The sequence below is a fragment of the Aotus nancymaae genome, unplaced genomic scaffold (assembly GCF_030222135.1).
Source record: "Aotus nancymaae isolate 86718 unplaced genomic scaffold, 86718_ANA_hifiasm-v0.15.2.pri h1tg000007l, whole genome shotgun sequence".
Classification (NCBI taxonomy): Eukaryota; Metazoa; Chordata; class Mammalia; order Primates; family Aotidae; genus Aotus; species Aotus nancymaae.
In genome coordinates, this window is record NW_026988418.1 from 43,966,985 (window position 1) to 43,983,404 (window position 16,420).

General features: G+C 37.5%; 1 pseudogene; it reads left to right on the forward strand.

Annotated features, from left to right (window-relative positions):
* Positions 1-4,206: 4,206 nt before the first annotated feature.
* The window catches only part of LOC105710160 (large ribosomal subunit protein uL1-like), a 50,117-nt pseudogene continuing 37,903 nt past the window's right edge, over positions 4,207-16,420 (forward strand).

The following is a 16,420-nucleotide window of genomic DNA, read 5'->3' on the forward strand; positions in this document are numbered from 1 at the left end:
TCCCTGCCTGCTCCAATTAGACTGTAAGTAATTCCCTACAAACCAGCAATTTCTACCCCTTTCTTACCTTATATTCTCTGTAACACGTATCAACATTTAACATCCTATGTTCTATATTTTTTTGTTTCCTGCCTGTCTCCACCACTGGAATGTAACCTTCATGAGGGCAGGTTTTTGTCTAATTTCTACAAAAATCCCTAACGCTCTTTAGCTAATAAACACATAGTTTGCTAAAGAGAGGAATCAGATCTTTTAAAATAAAATTATATTGGTATTCTCAGATGTCACACTGCAAGAAAGTGTCTAACAAGAGGAACAATTAAGGTAGATATAGTTACGTATGAGAAAAAATGAAAATATTTAAGGCTGTGAGAGGTTGTGATTGAAAAATAAAACACTAAGGAAACAGGCCTTGACGTTTGGAAAAAAGAATAACATGCATTATTTGGTGTGGATAAGAAATCAAGGCTTTAGACAGTAGAGTTTAACATTGTGAGGAAGTGCCTGAAAGGTGTAATTCCTGCGTGAATAGAGAATAGTTTAATGGAAGAGAGCCTGAAAATTTGCATCTGCCTTAAACCTTTCCAGTGGTGAGCCAGGAGCCCTCAAGGAGAAAAGTTGCATATCACTTACTCCGTAGATGGCTCAGAGGAGAAGTGACGTTGGATTAGCTCCAGTCTTAAAAATAAAATTACAGGACAAGATTCAAAGGGAAGTTTCCAATTCCTGTCTTCAGAAAAGAGTCATGAACCATCAACAAGGGAATAAGACTGTCAGAACTTTCTAAGTGTCTGTAACTTTCATCACTTTCTCACGTTTGTTATCTTTATCTCTTCAGTATTTTCCCCAGAGGAACTAGCAGTGAAACCCTTAAAACAAAAGAGGTCTGTGTGATTCTGTCAGAGGTAAGTAAATAAAAGGTCAAACTGGCAAGACTTCACAAGCTTCTACCTTCCTTTTTGGTGGATAACGAAACCCCAAAAGATAGAATGGGCGACACTGGCTATCAAAAAGAGAGGAAAACTGAACTGATTGAGTCTTGCCAGCCTCTAGTAAGAAAGAAGTGAAGATTCCAGTATGAGATGGGCCCTGTGGCTGGGCTGCAGAAATGCCTTCCAGCTTCCCAACATTTGGAAATGTATCTCCTCTAAAATTATAAAGAGTTCATGTTTAAACGGGGTCAAAAACAATTTTAAATACATTTGTGGTGCAACTAATTTAAAATGGAGATTTTAATCAAATAAGAGATGCTTGGGATTCCTTTGGAATGTGATGTTATGCAAAGCATTTCTAAAAGCTTCAAAATATATCTAGGTGAGCATCGGAGGCCAAATCGTAGACTGGTTAGATGATTAACCAGTTTGACCTAGCATGGCACATATGACCTTCTATGATTATGTCGAATAACGGCTTTTAAATGAACATGCCATAGAAATCTAGGCTAGTATATCCCTTGGTAGTAAAAACTGTTTCTAAATAGGGCAAAATATCAAATGTATTTGATAATGAACCAAAAGTCTACATCCTGCTTCTGAAAACGTTGAAAAAGATGTGACACATTAAAACATCTATAATGTTATCACTACATTTTACCAAATACACTGAGTGAGTTAATGATAATACATCCCTACATAATACTGATAGAACAGTGGTTCTCAATTTGAGCAACTTTACCTTCTTGGGGACACTTGGCAATGCGTGGAACATTTTGTCTTTCAAGACTGGAGCAGTTGTTATCAGAATCTAGAGAGTAGAGGCCAGTCGTGCTTCTAAACATCCTACAATTACACAAAAATATACAATGTTGTGGGAGCAGTCTCCACAACAAAGAAATATGAAGTCCAAAATGTCAATAGTGCTAAGCTGGGTTTGGTGGCATGCACCTCTAGTCCAACTACTCTGAAGGCTGAAATGGGAGGACCACTTGAGCCCAGGAGTTTAAGTCTAGCCTGGGCAATATAGTGAGGCCCAATCTTTTCTATAAAAAAAAAAATTCAATAGTGCAATAGTGCTGAGTTGAGAAACACTGTTCATAAAACATTAGGCAGTGAACTTAGCAAAAAGAAGCAAAACAAAACAACAAAAATCCTACGTATAAGTCTTATGTTTCTATTTTAATTTTTATTGTAACTTTTACCATCTAGAGAATTTTTCTTAGGATCACACCAGGAAAAGAATATAGTTGCTGTCAACCTGTGACCTAATATTTAACAATTTTATCATACTTAAGCATATGATACTCCCAGAAAACACTGTTACTACATTTTCCTTTTCTTCCCATTAATAGACAAATGATTCTGACTACTTGATAGCATTGAATTCTGTTCTATCTCTTGGAATTCACATTTTGATTTTGATAATACATTGTAGATGACCAACAGCCTGTAGGTCAAAACTTAGCTCTCCTGTAAACTTATCACCAAAGAATTTTGTCTACTGACTTCTTAGATGAAAAATATCACTCTCTCCAAAATAAAAAAAGAGAGATAGCAAGAAGTAAAATGTATAAGCAAGGTCTCACTAGGACCTGATGTTTTGTTTTGAAATAAGTCTTCCATAAAGTGATGATATCCGGTATGGCCAGCCAGACACATTCCTTGAATGATGAGACAGGTTTCCAACAATAGTGAAGTGTTCTATCAATCCCTGAGTGATGTTACCATGTACACATACAAACATTCCATCCCCATGAGAGGATTTCTGGTAAAACAATTTGGCTCACTCTCCCGATTTAAACAACTGTGGATACATTCCAATGTGTCATTTTCAATAAAGACAGGTGGCCTGCTGCTGGTTCATCATATGGAACTCTACTCTGTGCTGTGAATGATACATAAGCTGCAATTTAACCATACATGTGTTTAAAGTATTTATGGTGACATAAATCAGAGGCTCTTCAACTGGCTTTACATCAAGCATTCCTATTCTCTGCACATTTCATAAAGTGATAAGATAGCACCTCTTTTTTTCCTAGAGTATCAAGTATTAAAATATGAGTCAGCTACTGCCAAGAACATTATGAACTTTCTCACTAGCAACTGAATTAAGTGGCAGCATTAATACACAGATAAGCTGTCCTGTGTTCCATTCCAAGCCTGAATGATTCTTTTCATGTTTGTCATTTCACGTGGCACCATTTGTGCACTCATTGTCATGTTCCTGCAGTAATAATTCTGTGCTAGTAGAAAGCTTCTAGAAATCCAAATAGCAGTAGTCAATGTACAGAGGAGTTGTGTGAGAGGCATTCAAAATGTATGGTTCTGTGGTGCTGTGGTATCCTCACTTCTGGGTATTAAGAAAGCTATTGGTGCAAAGTTATCTTCAATGTGGTTTATTTTATTTTATTTTATTTATTTTTGAGACAGGGTCTCACTCTGTTGCTCAGGCTGGAGTGCAGTGGTGCAATCTCAGCTTGTTGAAACCTCTGCCCCTTGGGCTCAAGCGATTCTCCTGCCTCAAGCTCTTAAGTACCTGGGACTACAGGCATGTGCCACCACGCCTAGCTAATTTTTGTAGAGATGGGTTTTGCCATTTTGCCCAGGTAGGTCCTGAACTTTTGAACACAAGGGATTTTCCCAGCTCGGCCTCCCGAAGTGCTGGGGTACAGCTGTGAGCCACCGAGCCCAGCCTTGTTGTGGTTAATTTTACCTTGCCAGTATATAAAGATTAAATACTTACTAATCTATACAACTCAAAAAGAATTATGGTCTTGACTGTGGCTTGATTACAAGAAGCTTTTTGCTGCAGTAAATATAACAAGGTTCCGAGAGAGGCTTTGCTTCCAGAGCCCATCTCCTGAGATGAACAGTTACTTGCAAGCCTACATGTTTGTGATAGTAGAGGACTGGCATGAAAATAATTGGAATTAAAAAAAAATTTTTGTTCCAATTCTAAAGAAAAATGCAGTCCCTTCAGATTCTTCCCACAACTATATGTTCACATACATGCTTCAGTATCTGACCTGTATGCTATAAGGTTGGTGCAAATATAATTACAGCTTTCACATTGTTAGAATTTGACGTTTGATATTGAAATATAATTTTAAATAAATGTGGTTATGTTATACATCATTTTAATGGGCATTTCTCACTTTATGTTTTTCTGCTAATGACATCTTACTTGCTATTTATATTATATTTATTTTAGACCATGGAAATGATGTTAGACAAAGAACAAACTCAAGCAAATTTCTTATTCAAGTTCAAAATGGGTCTTAAAGCAGTGGAGACAACTCGCAACGTCAACAACACATATGGCCCAGGAACTGCTAACGAATGTACAATGCAGTGCTGGTTCAAGAAGTTTTGCAAAGAAGATGAGAGCCTTAAAGATGAGAGGCATAGTGGCTGGCCATTGGACGTTGACAACAATCAACTGAGAGCAATCATCGAAGCTGATCCGCTTACAACTACACAAGAAGTGGCCAAAGAACTCAACGTCGACCATTCTACCATCATTCAGCATTTGAAGCAAATTGGAAAGGTGAAAAAATGCTCAGTAAGTGGGTGCCTCATGAGTTGACCAACCAGAAATAAAAAAAAAATCATTGTTCTGAAGTGTCGTCTTCTCTTAAAGAAGATGCAACAACAATGGACCATTTCCCAATCGGATTGTGAAATGGGACAAAAAATGGATTTTATATGACAACCAGCAATGACCAGCTCAGTGGTTGGACCGAGAAGAAGCTTCATAGCACTTCCCAAAGCCAAACTTGCACCAAGAAAAGGTCGTGGTCACTGGTCTACTGCCAATCTGATCTGCTAAAGCTTTCTGAATCCCAGCAAAACCATTACGTCTGAGAAGTATGCTCAGCAAATCAATGAGATGCACCTAAAACTGCAACACCTGCAGCCAGCATTCGTCAGCAGACAGAGCCCAGTTCTTCTCTGACAAAGCCCAGCTGCATGTTGCTCAACAAACGCTTTAAAAGTTGAACAAAATGGGCTATGAAATTTTGCCTCATCTACCGTTATTTACCTGACCTCTCGCCAACCGACTACCACTTCTTCAAGCATCTTCACACTTTTTTTGCAGAGAAAATGCTGCCGCAACCAGCAGCATGCAAAAAAAAAAAAAAAAAAAAAAAAAAAAAATGCTTTTCAAGAGTTTGTTGAATCCCGAAGCACAGAGTTTTATGCTACAGGAATAAACAAACTTATTTCTCATTGGCAAAAATATGTTGATTGTAATGGTTCCAATTTTGATTAATAAAGATGTGCTTGAGCCTAGTTATAATGGTTTAAAATTCATGGTCTAAAACCACAACGACTTTTGCTGCAAACTAATAACCCTTAGGAAATACCTAGAGGCTCTTACAGGATGTCAGTCCTACATGGATTGCTTTGTATGAACTCTCACTGTTAACTTTGGGGATTGTAATAAAGAATCCTACTCAAAATATGTAATTTTCATGAACACTAATCAAGAAGTCAACTGGGGAGGGAAATATAAATATGTTTATCTACGTTATTTCTATGAGCCATGCTGTATTAAATTTTGAAGCATCAACCCTTTAAGAGGGGAGGAGATTCTCCAAATCTCTGGGCACTTTAACAATTATAATTCCCTTTGAGCTGATTTAAAACTTTGGTCATGTGTCTGTTTCATAGATTTTTGCCTCTTCCAACAGAGGCTGAGCTTCTTGGCTTGAGGAATAAGAGTGGAGATAGAAGTGTTCTTTATACTTTACGCGCCGCTTCCCACCTCCATTTGTGATGCTGGGTTAGGGAAAAAAGATAAGGGAGAAAGTGCAGCATCTTGGTATGTAGAAGAGCAGAACGTTGCTATTTCTTTGGCTAGTACTGACTAACAATGTGTTCTTTGCCATCACTGCCCCCATAACTGACTCTCATAGGCTACAGGTGTGCCTTTTAGGCAGCCCAGTAGAGCTTCCTCAGCACTGAGCCCTGACTCAGGTTTGAGTTCAAAATTTCAGCTCCAGAATAAAAGCTGATGGGCTGTCTACACCCAGTGTGGGAGGTGGCTAGCCTTAGGCGGAGGAACAGCAATGCAGCCTTAGCCCAGTTACTGTCTGCGATGCCCTAGACTAAGAGGGAATTCAAGTGCCAGTGCCCTTGCCATGTCAGACAGGGCTGAGTCTGGAATGAGAGATTACCTAGCACCTTTTCTTTTCAGCTTTGACTCTAAGTTAGGTAAAAGAGTTAACATTCTATAAAATTTAAGTGTAAAAATGCAGAAGACACTGTGTAAAGATGCATCAAGTTGCCTGGCACGCTCCACAGTTTACTTTCTGTGAGACCTTGACTAAACGACTTAACATTTCTGAGTCTAGGTTTCCTCAATTGCAGAATGGGATAATGATAGTCCCTACTTCAGGGTTCGCTTATGTATATGGCTACGTCAGCTATAAGAATTTTAAAAGTTATTTTTTAAAATCCAGGTATCTGTTTACACGTTACAACTGAAACATCAGCAACATTTCTCAAAAAAGCAAAGTTTTCTTTATTTCAGAAATGATTTCACATCTAGATATTTTCTACCAAAGCTATTTGTTCCTCTCTGAATGCCTTTCCAGTAGGCTTTTTAAAATACTTCTCATTTTCTTGGAAAAATTATAGCTTTGAAGATGATGTAAGTACATCCACATTTTCTATATCTGTGAGTCTCAAACTTTGCTGTATCTACGCATTATTCATAATTGTATTAAAATAAATTTTGTGAGGCAGAACCCTCAGATATTCTGACTTAATAGAACTATAGTGGGGCCCAGGAATATACATTTTTACCCAACACTTTTTGCTTCCCAAGAAATCTGACGTAAGTAATCCATAGACCACACATAGAGAAACATTGTTTTAAGATGAATGTGAAAATCTTTCTCACTGACCAATTCCTGTGAATGTTTGCAGCTATGTACACCTTAGTTTACAAGGAATGCCTTGCACTAGACAAACAGAAAAAACACAGGACAATTTGTCTGACTTTAAGTTTTGATTTGATTGTTGATTCTATAGTTATAGAAGTTAAGTTATATTTTGAAATAGCTATAGCATTGTATACTTTTTATGCATGGATGACTCTATTACAAAAAAAAAAAAAAAGCTTTTTAGAAGCATGGAAGGGGAAACTGACCTTGAAAGAAAGCAGCACAGAATTATAACTATATCTTGGGGGGTGATGGCAAATCTCTATTTTTGTTGCACAAACAATGGACATAATAAAAGAAGCAAATGCTAAAAATGCAAATGATTTTTCCTAAGCATTCTCTTTCTTAGAATTTTCATTACATTTTACTTCTTTATATAAAATAAGATGGCATAGTTAAAATCATATAATAACAGGTGCTATTTGCCTGAAAATAGTTTAGATTCCTGATTTAAATTTGCAAGCTTCTTCCTCTGTCTCTGGCTACTGTTCTCTTATTTGGAGCATTTTTCTTATTACCAAGAGCTTCTGGAAAATCTCTTTAGCCTTTTGATGCAAATGATTTATTTTTCCTTTTGCTCCCACCCCATCCTCCACTGTCACCCACAGCATTGCCATTCCCCAACAGGTGCAAATAATGCAATATCCCTGCTTTCATGCAAAAAATATATAGAAATAGTAAGTGGCAATAAACACCAGTGATTATAATACTGGAATTTTTAAATAAAATGATAGATCTAACTACTTTTTATGCAGCAAAGCAATGATAACACAAATGAGTAGGTATTTTTTTTTTTTTAAAGTAAACAGCTCCTGTCTCTAATTCAGGAAAGATCACTTTATCATCCAGACTTCTCTGTGGGGGATAGATTTGTAAGTGAAATTTTGTTGGAGGAATCTTCTTTGCTCATTCGAGTGCCTGCAACAATCTATGATTTTGCAAAGAGGCTTGTTCTTATTTAAAATAATTTTGGATCTAAACTAGAAAAATTGTGCTATCTAGACTCAGTATGAATTCCCATAGTACCTCAAATCAGTATTAGGAGCATTATATAAAAGACAAATTTGTTCTCATGTCTCTTCATGTACAAAGCATAATTCAGCCCTGTAGTGAGCTCATCGCATTCAGACAACCATGTGTGAACCTTATGTTATTCTGCCCTTTTCCAATATTTAAAAACTGATATCTATCTCTTTAGGAGGATAAGTGTTTTCCTAAGTCGAAAAAATTTAGTTCAGGCTTGGCCTGCATTAACTCTATTGAATTCTTCAAATGCATACCAGGTTAATGAAGGCTAAACCACAGTGGGCTAAATTTTTTGATAAATATCGAAGTCTTCTTTGATCCTGATAACCCGCAAATGTTCAGCATGAGTGAGTTTTCATGGTCAGCATGCAGTGATTTTGATATTTAACTTAAGCTCTAGCCCAATGTGGTTTATTTTACTTATGTGGATGGTATGCTTAGAACTAAGGAGCAGGAAAAATTAGAAACAGCACAAGGGTACATGACACATAAGGCACTTTTCCCCATTTGGCTAAGAGTATGCATCATTTACTTGTGGTTCCAAGGGCTCTCTCTTTGTGTGTGAGTTCGTTTGAAGTAAAACAAACAAAAGCTCAGGGAATGCTTCTTTGCTTTATTTGACCAGCCCATAGCTGCTTTCTTGCAGAATTGGGGTCTCCTTTTCCCATCACGACAAAGCCTCTGACCCTGAACAGAGGCTAGGTGTCTTTCCATCACCTGGCAACAGGAAGTCCAAGAAGGATGAAAAAACAATTAAGTAACAGCAAACTCAAGAAAAACAATGCTTTCAATGCTTAAGTAATCATAAATAACAATTTTCTGTGAGTCAGATAAGTCCCATCTCCAACTTGTAGGATTCAATAAAAGTTGGGATTCAAATGGAAAGAGAGAAGTGTCTATATGAATTATATATAATATACATGCAACTTACTTTGCGATTCCATTTAGATGCCCTAAGAAATCAGGATCATGGTTACCTTGTGGTGATAGTGAGTAGAGAGGAGTACGGGAGGTGGGGAGCTTCCGAGATATTGATCATCTTGTTTTTCTTGATCTTGCTGTTATTTACACAGATGTATTTAGTTTGCGAAATGTTTTTAATCTGTACATTAATGTATTAATGTATGTAACCCAGGATTCCTTAGCCAGCACTAGGGACATTTTGGATCACATGACTCTTCGTTATGAGCATTTTCCCGTGAATCGTAGGATGTTCAGACGTATTCCTGACCTCTACCCACTAGTTGCCAGTCATATGTCTCCTCTCCAGTTTGATAATCAAAAATGTCTCCCAAATTGCTAAATGTCTCCAGGAAACAAAATCTCTGGAGAACCTCTAAAGTAACCTATCATTGTTAAGGACTATAAGTCAGATGCCTAGAGGAAATAATTCTTAAAGATAGGATTATTGCATCATAACAATGAGTAATATTACCAGACTTGGAGAAAATTATGTGGGTTGGCATTACTTGAAATTCACGCTGTCTTCAAAATCATTAAAGTTTATTATAGTTTGGATACACCATGTTTCCCACTGCTTAACTTTCATGCATAGCTTCTATAAATCAAACACAGCCAACTCAGAAATGCTTTTGACAACTGATTGATTGATTAATCTCAGTTTTGAGCAGAATAATTGGCAAGAAAAGGGAACCCATTATAGGACTACATTATTTATAGAAATAAGAGGGCTCAAAATTACCTGCAAGACAAATATATGAGACTATTCTCAGTCCTAATAACAAAATCTGACTTTACAAATGGCTGTTGAGGCAGACAAGAAAGTAATCGAAAGAAATGGAAGTTGCCAGGTCTCTAGGCACGAATAATTACTAATATAAGTTCAGATTTTTCACAACTGATAAAATTAACAGTATCAGGATTATTACAGAGATAAGCCAAACGAGAAACTCTGAGATAAAATACTGTGGATAAAGAGTCAAACAAAAAGATGTTTAAAAAATGAACATTCACATTCTAAGCAAACACTTTAAAAGGCACCAGATTCACAAATACCAGCAAATCGTGATAACTCTTTTTGTTAGGACAAAATGCTTTCTGTTTAAAGGGCATCCAATATGTTTTTGTTTGGCTTTTGTTTTGGTTTTGGTTTTTTTGCTCTGTGTATTTTTTCACGATGACTTATGACTTGAAAAGAAAAATAATGCCATCTGAATTCAATGTTTTCTGTTTATCAGTGTTTCATTCTGTGCACTCAGAGCATAAACGCTTTCTTTTTTCCTGAAGCCAGATTTGGATCACTCACTTGAGCTGGGCCTGGGGGAGAAACACAGCATGTATGATGAGCTGATTAATTACCAGAAATCAAATGCCTTGCAGTCCAGAGCTCTGTGTTGAAAGCAAGCACCAGGACTAGAGGAATGTGAGATCCACATGCGGGCGTGGAGAGACAGTAACACCTCAGGGATTAAGTTTCACTGTGGACTGAAACAAAGGATTTAAGAATGATTGTTTATCCTTGACAATGTCACCTGTGTCAATCTTTTTTTAACAAGAGCTTTCAGCATATGACTTTTAAAATCAAAGAAATCCTGTTAAATCAACCTCATGAGTCTGTCATCTTTAAAAAATCATTGCTTTTCCACTCTTTACATACTCCTTAAAACTTAGGTAGTAATTCATAATTAAAGGTTAGGATATGTCTTACTGTACACATAATAGAATCTTATGAGGCTATCTCTCTTATTTAAAGCGGTGCGTATGTCTACAAGGGAGATAGAAACAGAGACAAAATAATATGAAATGTTGGGAACAATACACTGCCAAGCTCAGAAATCTTGAAAGGTATTAATAATTATAGGTGGACAAGATCAGCTAGCTGACAGACTTTTCATGTCTTCAAAGATCATAGAAATATGGAACTTCTTCCTTCAATTCACACTGGAGGTTGGTTTCTTTTCCATGCCTCATATCTATAAAAGCCCCATTACTATTGCAGATCTATTTGTATCAGTAGAGTAAGGTTAAAGGGCCCAGTATTAAATTCCTATGAAGGCAAGTTTGCTTTTTTAAAAAATGTTTGTTGGGGGGATCATTTTTCCCGCAGAAATTGCTCGTGCAATTTACCCTTTTCCTTCAAGAAGCACCCAGAGATAGGATCCAGAGCTGTGATGCTGTGGCGCTACCTCACATGAAGGGCTATGTCTCAGAATTTTGTGTTGTATGCTTAGAATCTGCAGCTCCAGCTCTTCCACTTCAAATCACTGAAACACCTTAGCCCTTCTCTAAAACAGGTAGATTAAAAAAAATTCAAAGCGATGGATTAAAAAGAACACTAGGCCAAACTCTTGATTTACTTTTAGGGTTTTTTTGAGATGGGATCTCACTCTGTCACCCAGGCTGGAGTGTAGTGTCACAATCTCAGCTCACTGCAACCTCTGGCTTTCAGGCTCAAGCAATCCTCCTACCTCAGCTTCCCAAGTAGCTGAGATCACAGGTGTGCTGCCATACCTGGGTAATTTTTGTACCTTTTTTTTTGTAGAGACAATATTTCATCATGCTGCCCAGTCTGGTCTTAAACTCCTGGGCTCAAGGGATCCACCAGCCTCAGTCTCCCAAAGTGCTGGGATTACAGGCGTGAGACACCATGCCCGGCCAAAGCCAAACTCTTTCTAAACCGTCAAAGTTTGTCTATACCAGAAAATAAATGGATTGTGAGCTCTACTAGTAAAACGTATAATTACTCTTGAGTATTGACATTTTTCTCAGGTTGCCTCAAAAAGCTACGTGGCCTTAAGTTAGCAGAGAAAGTGAGATGAGAGTTTTGGGGGAAAGGGGAACAAGTCAGCTCTGTAACTATAAATATGTTAAGATTAACCAATGGCATAAGTCAAATTCATGCTTAAAACCACTTACACTAAGAGAAAATCAACACCAGTAGGGGAAAATGTGGGATAGAAATGTTTGAAATGTGCAGAATTTATCTACCCTTATCCAGTGAAAAGTTTCTGCTTAAGAATTACCATCTTCTCTTGGCCCAGGAGGCTAGCATCCTCTGGCTTAGCAGAGTACTGGGCAGATGTGGGCACATCAGCCTGGAGATTAAAAATGGAATCATTCTTATTTGGCAAGGCACTTACTAAGATTCCAACTGCCCATAAGCAGAGCAAGGTGGCTGAATAGAGGCCTCCACTGATTGTCCTCCCCATAAGGACATCAAATTTTAACAACAAACTACACATAAAAAAGCACTGTCATAAGAACCAAAAATGAGATAAGCAATCAAACTACCCAGTTTTAACTTCATATCACTGAAAGAGGCTCTGAAGAGGGTAAGAAAGTTAGTCTTGAATTACCGACACCACCGCTCCCCACCCCCCAGCAGTGGCCACATGGCACGGGGAGAGAATCTGTGTACTTGGGGGAAGGAGAGCACAGCAACTGGAGCACTTGGCATTGAACTCAGTGCTGCCCTGTCACAGCGGAGAGAAAAGCCAGATGGGGCTCAGCCAGCACCAACCCACAGAATGAGCATTAATAACCAGCCCTAGGGCCGGGCGCGGTGGCTCAAGCCTGTAATCCCAGCACTTTGGGAGGCCGAGGCGGGTGGATCACGAGGTCAAGAGATCGAGACCATCCTGGTCAACATGGTGAAACCCCGTCTCTACTAATACAAAAAATTAGCTGGGCACGGTGGCGCGTGCCTGTAATCCCAGCTACTCAGGAAGCTGAGGCAGGAGAATTGCCTGAACCCAGGAGGCGGAGATTGCGGTGAGCCGAGATCGCGCCATTGCGCTCCAGCCTGGGTATCAAGAGCGAAACTCCGTCTCAAAAAAAAAAAAAAAAAAAAAAAAAAAATAACCAGCCCTAGGCAGAGGGGAGTCACTCATCCCAGCTGTTGGAACTTGAGTTTCTCAGCAAGCCTCACCACCATGGGCTAAAGTGCTCTGGAGTCCTAGGTAAACTTGAGAGGCAATGTAGGACACAAGGAGTGTAATTCCTAGGCAAATTCTAGTGCTAGGTTGAACTTAGAGCCAGTAGACTAGGGTGGCACATGACCTAGGAAGACAAGCCAGGTCAGCTAAGGGAGTGCTTGTGCCGTTCCTCCTCCAACCCCAGACAGCACAGCTCCCAGCAATTAAAGTGACTCGTGCCTTTTGCTTGAGAAGAGAAGAGCAAAGAGTAAAGATGACTTTGTCTTGCATTTTAGATACCAGCTCAGCCACAACAGGATAGGGCACAGGGAAGAGTCACGGGGCCCTCAGTCCAGGCACTAGCTCTTAAACATTACTAGATGCACCCTGGACAAGAAGGGAACCTTCTGCCTGGAAGGGAAGGATCCAGTCCTAATAGGATCTATTACCTGCTGACCGGAGAGTGTTTGGATCCCAAATAATCAACAGTGATACTCAGGTAGTACATCATGGACCTTGGGTGAGATTCTGAGAAGTGCTGGCTTCACATGATACCCAACACATTCCCAGGTATTGTGGCGATGGTGAAAGATTTCTCCTGCTTGAGGAAAGCAGAGGGAAATGTAAATGGGATTTTGTATTGCACCTAGGTATAGCTCAGCCACATTGGGTAGAGCACCTGAGAGGCTGAGGCTGCAGTGTGCTGTCTTCGCACCACTGCACTCCAGCCTGGGTGAAAAAGCAAGACCCTGTCTCAAAAATAACTAAATAAATAAAATGCTGAAGTAAAACATCCTTTACCCCAAAATAGTATATTCAGTAAAAATACCCCTCAAGCATAAAGGATAAATACTTTTTTAGACGAACAAAACCTGAGGCATTTCATCAACACCAGACATGTCCTATAAAAAATGCCAAAGGGACTTTATCAATTTGAAAAAAAAGGAGATTAATGAGCAATTTAAAAAAAAAATCTTCTGAAATTACAAAGCTCACTGGTAATAGTAAGTATATAGAAAAACAAAGAATATCATAACACTATAATTGTGGCATGTAAGCTACTCCTAAGTAGACAGACTAAATAATGAACCAATCAAAACTAATAACTACAATAATTTTTCAAGACATAGACTCTACAATCATAAAAAGGAACAACAAAAATTTAAAAAGCAAAGGGAAATCACACAGGTTTTTTAGTTTTCTATTTGCATATTTGTTTGTTTGTTTCTGTGCTCAGTCTTAAGTTGTCATCAGTTTAAAATAATGGGTTATGAGAGAGTATTTACAAGACTCATGATAACCTGAAATTGAATAACAGATACAAAAAAAGCAAAAAATTACCTCATACTACCAGAGAAAATTACTCTCACTAAAAGAAAGATAGGAAGGAAGGAAAGAAGATCAGAAAACAAATAACAAAATAAAAAAAGTAAGAATAATAATATAATCAAAAGATATAAAGTGACTTAATGGTTTTAAACAAGACCCAATAATCTGTTGCAGAAACACAGTTTATCTATAAAGACATACATTGACTGAAAACAAAGGGATGGAAAAAGACAAAAAATAACCACAAAAATCTCAAAGTCCTGAAAATTTACAGGATTTTAAAAAAAATCTAGCCTTTTACAAAATTAAATAACTTTGGTTTTCAGTTCTCATCCACCTGCACCTTTTTCTTTCTTCCATTCCTTTTTATTTTTTCTTGTACTATACTACTGATTTCAGCCTTGCCTTAGTCCTTGCCTGTCCTATCCTGCCTTCCATTCTACAGTGATTTTAATGAGCCTTTCTCCATTTGTTAAGGGAATATAATGAGGAAATGGCAAAGTTCCTGTCCTCAAGTAGCTCATGCCTATACTTTCAAAGCCCAATTTTCTATACCTATTCATTAAATCACCTCACTGGTAAATTATAATTATTCTCCATACTTACCTTTTCTACATTTTTTTTTTTTTACTTTCTGATTTTTATCTTGTAGATATGAAATCTTTGTAGAGTTCTATATATTTATCTATGGTTTTGCAACTCACTGGTAAGTTGAAGGAGATTTGTTGAACATTTTACCAGAAAGTACAGGTTTTGGAGACTTTTAAAAATTCTTCTTCAAAGCTGCTCTACTCACTAGACAAATAATAATGGTTTATCAGTGATATCTAACCGTGGGCTTCTTTGAGATAATAATATTTTGGAGAAGTATAAGGCATTTCTTTTTTATTTGAGTTTAAAGTGCATTTTGTAAGTTCTTCTCTTTTGGTAGAAAATTTACCCTCCTAATTATGTTTACCTTAGGCTAATATTAAAATTGGTTTGCATTCCTTGACATAAAAACTGCCTCAGGGAGAGGGTGCAGAATGAGGGACTTGACCCAAAAACATGCAGACAAGGAACACACCTGCCCAGGGGTGCAGATTTAACCTAGATAGTGCAGCAGGTGGATAAGACACAAACATGTCACCAAGAGGAGCTGGTCTCTAAACAGTGAACTCGAAATCTTATTAAAACTTTTCATTCTTGCTCACTGTTCCTAGTATTTTATTATTTATACTTTTTCAGATAAAAATAACAAAAACTATTTCTTATTCTCAACTTTTTTATGTTATCATTTTCTCTTTGCCTCTTTAGGAAAAAAAATCAGTTTTTGGTGATTCCAAAGCAGAAATAATTTAGTTGGCTTCCTTTTGGTAGGAATTTTAGTCTTACTCTCTTTTTCTCGTTTTGCATGTGTGTTTTGCTCGTAGCCTAGGTGGATTTAAATATATCTTGGATGGCATATCTTCCTCCCTTCATCATCATTAACTCTCTAAGAAGTAATAACAATTGTAATTAAACAGTGCTTTATTCCAATGAGCTTCAAATGACTTATAGTTATTATGTTAGGTGTGGAAATACTATCTCTGTGAAGTAGGCAGGAGGCAGGTAGCAGTATTCTCATTTCACAGAAGGGAAAGTTATCTCATAGAAAGATTAAATAAATTGCTCAAGGTCATATAAGCTATTGAAAAAGGAAATTACTGTATGTTCAAGCTGCACAGTGCATCTTCAGTTAGAACCTATTACCTGGGTATAAGCCATGTTGTATCTTATTAGCAATATACTTTATTTTTAATGGCAGTTTGATAAAGACTTCCATTGAACAGGCTTCCAAATATGTAGAAGTCAATGGTTACATAAAAGTATATACAAAGCAAGAAAATACATTCTTCCTAGAATTTGAAAGAGAAACTCAGTCACTCAACAGCAAGGACTGCATTCAGCTCCTATTACATGCCAGTTGCTATATTCTCAGTGAAATAAAGCTGTGAAGACTGAGTCTCTGCCTCAAAGGACTTAAAACTATTTTTAAATAAAACTGATGTCTTTAAGAGATAATTACATTTATATATAAGAAAATAAATCTATAAGGCCATGTGAGCATGCACTAAATGGGTTCAAAATACCATGCTCTTCTACTACCCTGGTATATATTTCAGAGCTTTCTGATTTCCCCCTTATTATCCAAGTCATATGGTTCGCTAGTCATTGAAGTTACCTATAACCTCTTTTCATGGTGGCCACTTTTAATACTCTAAAATATCATATTAAATGAGATCTAAATGGTAAAGACTGTTTAAATTACACATTTTTATTAAAA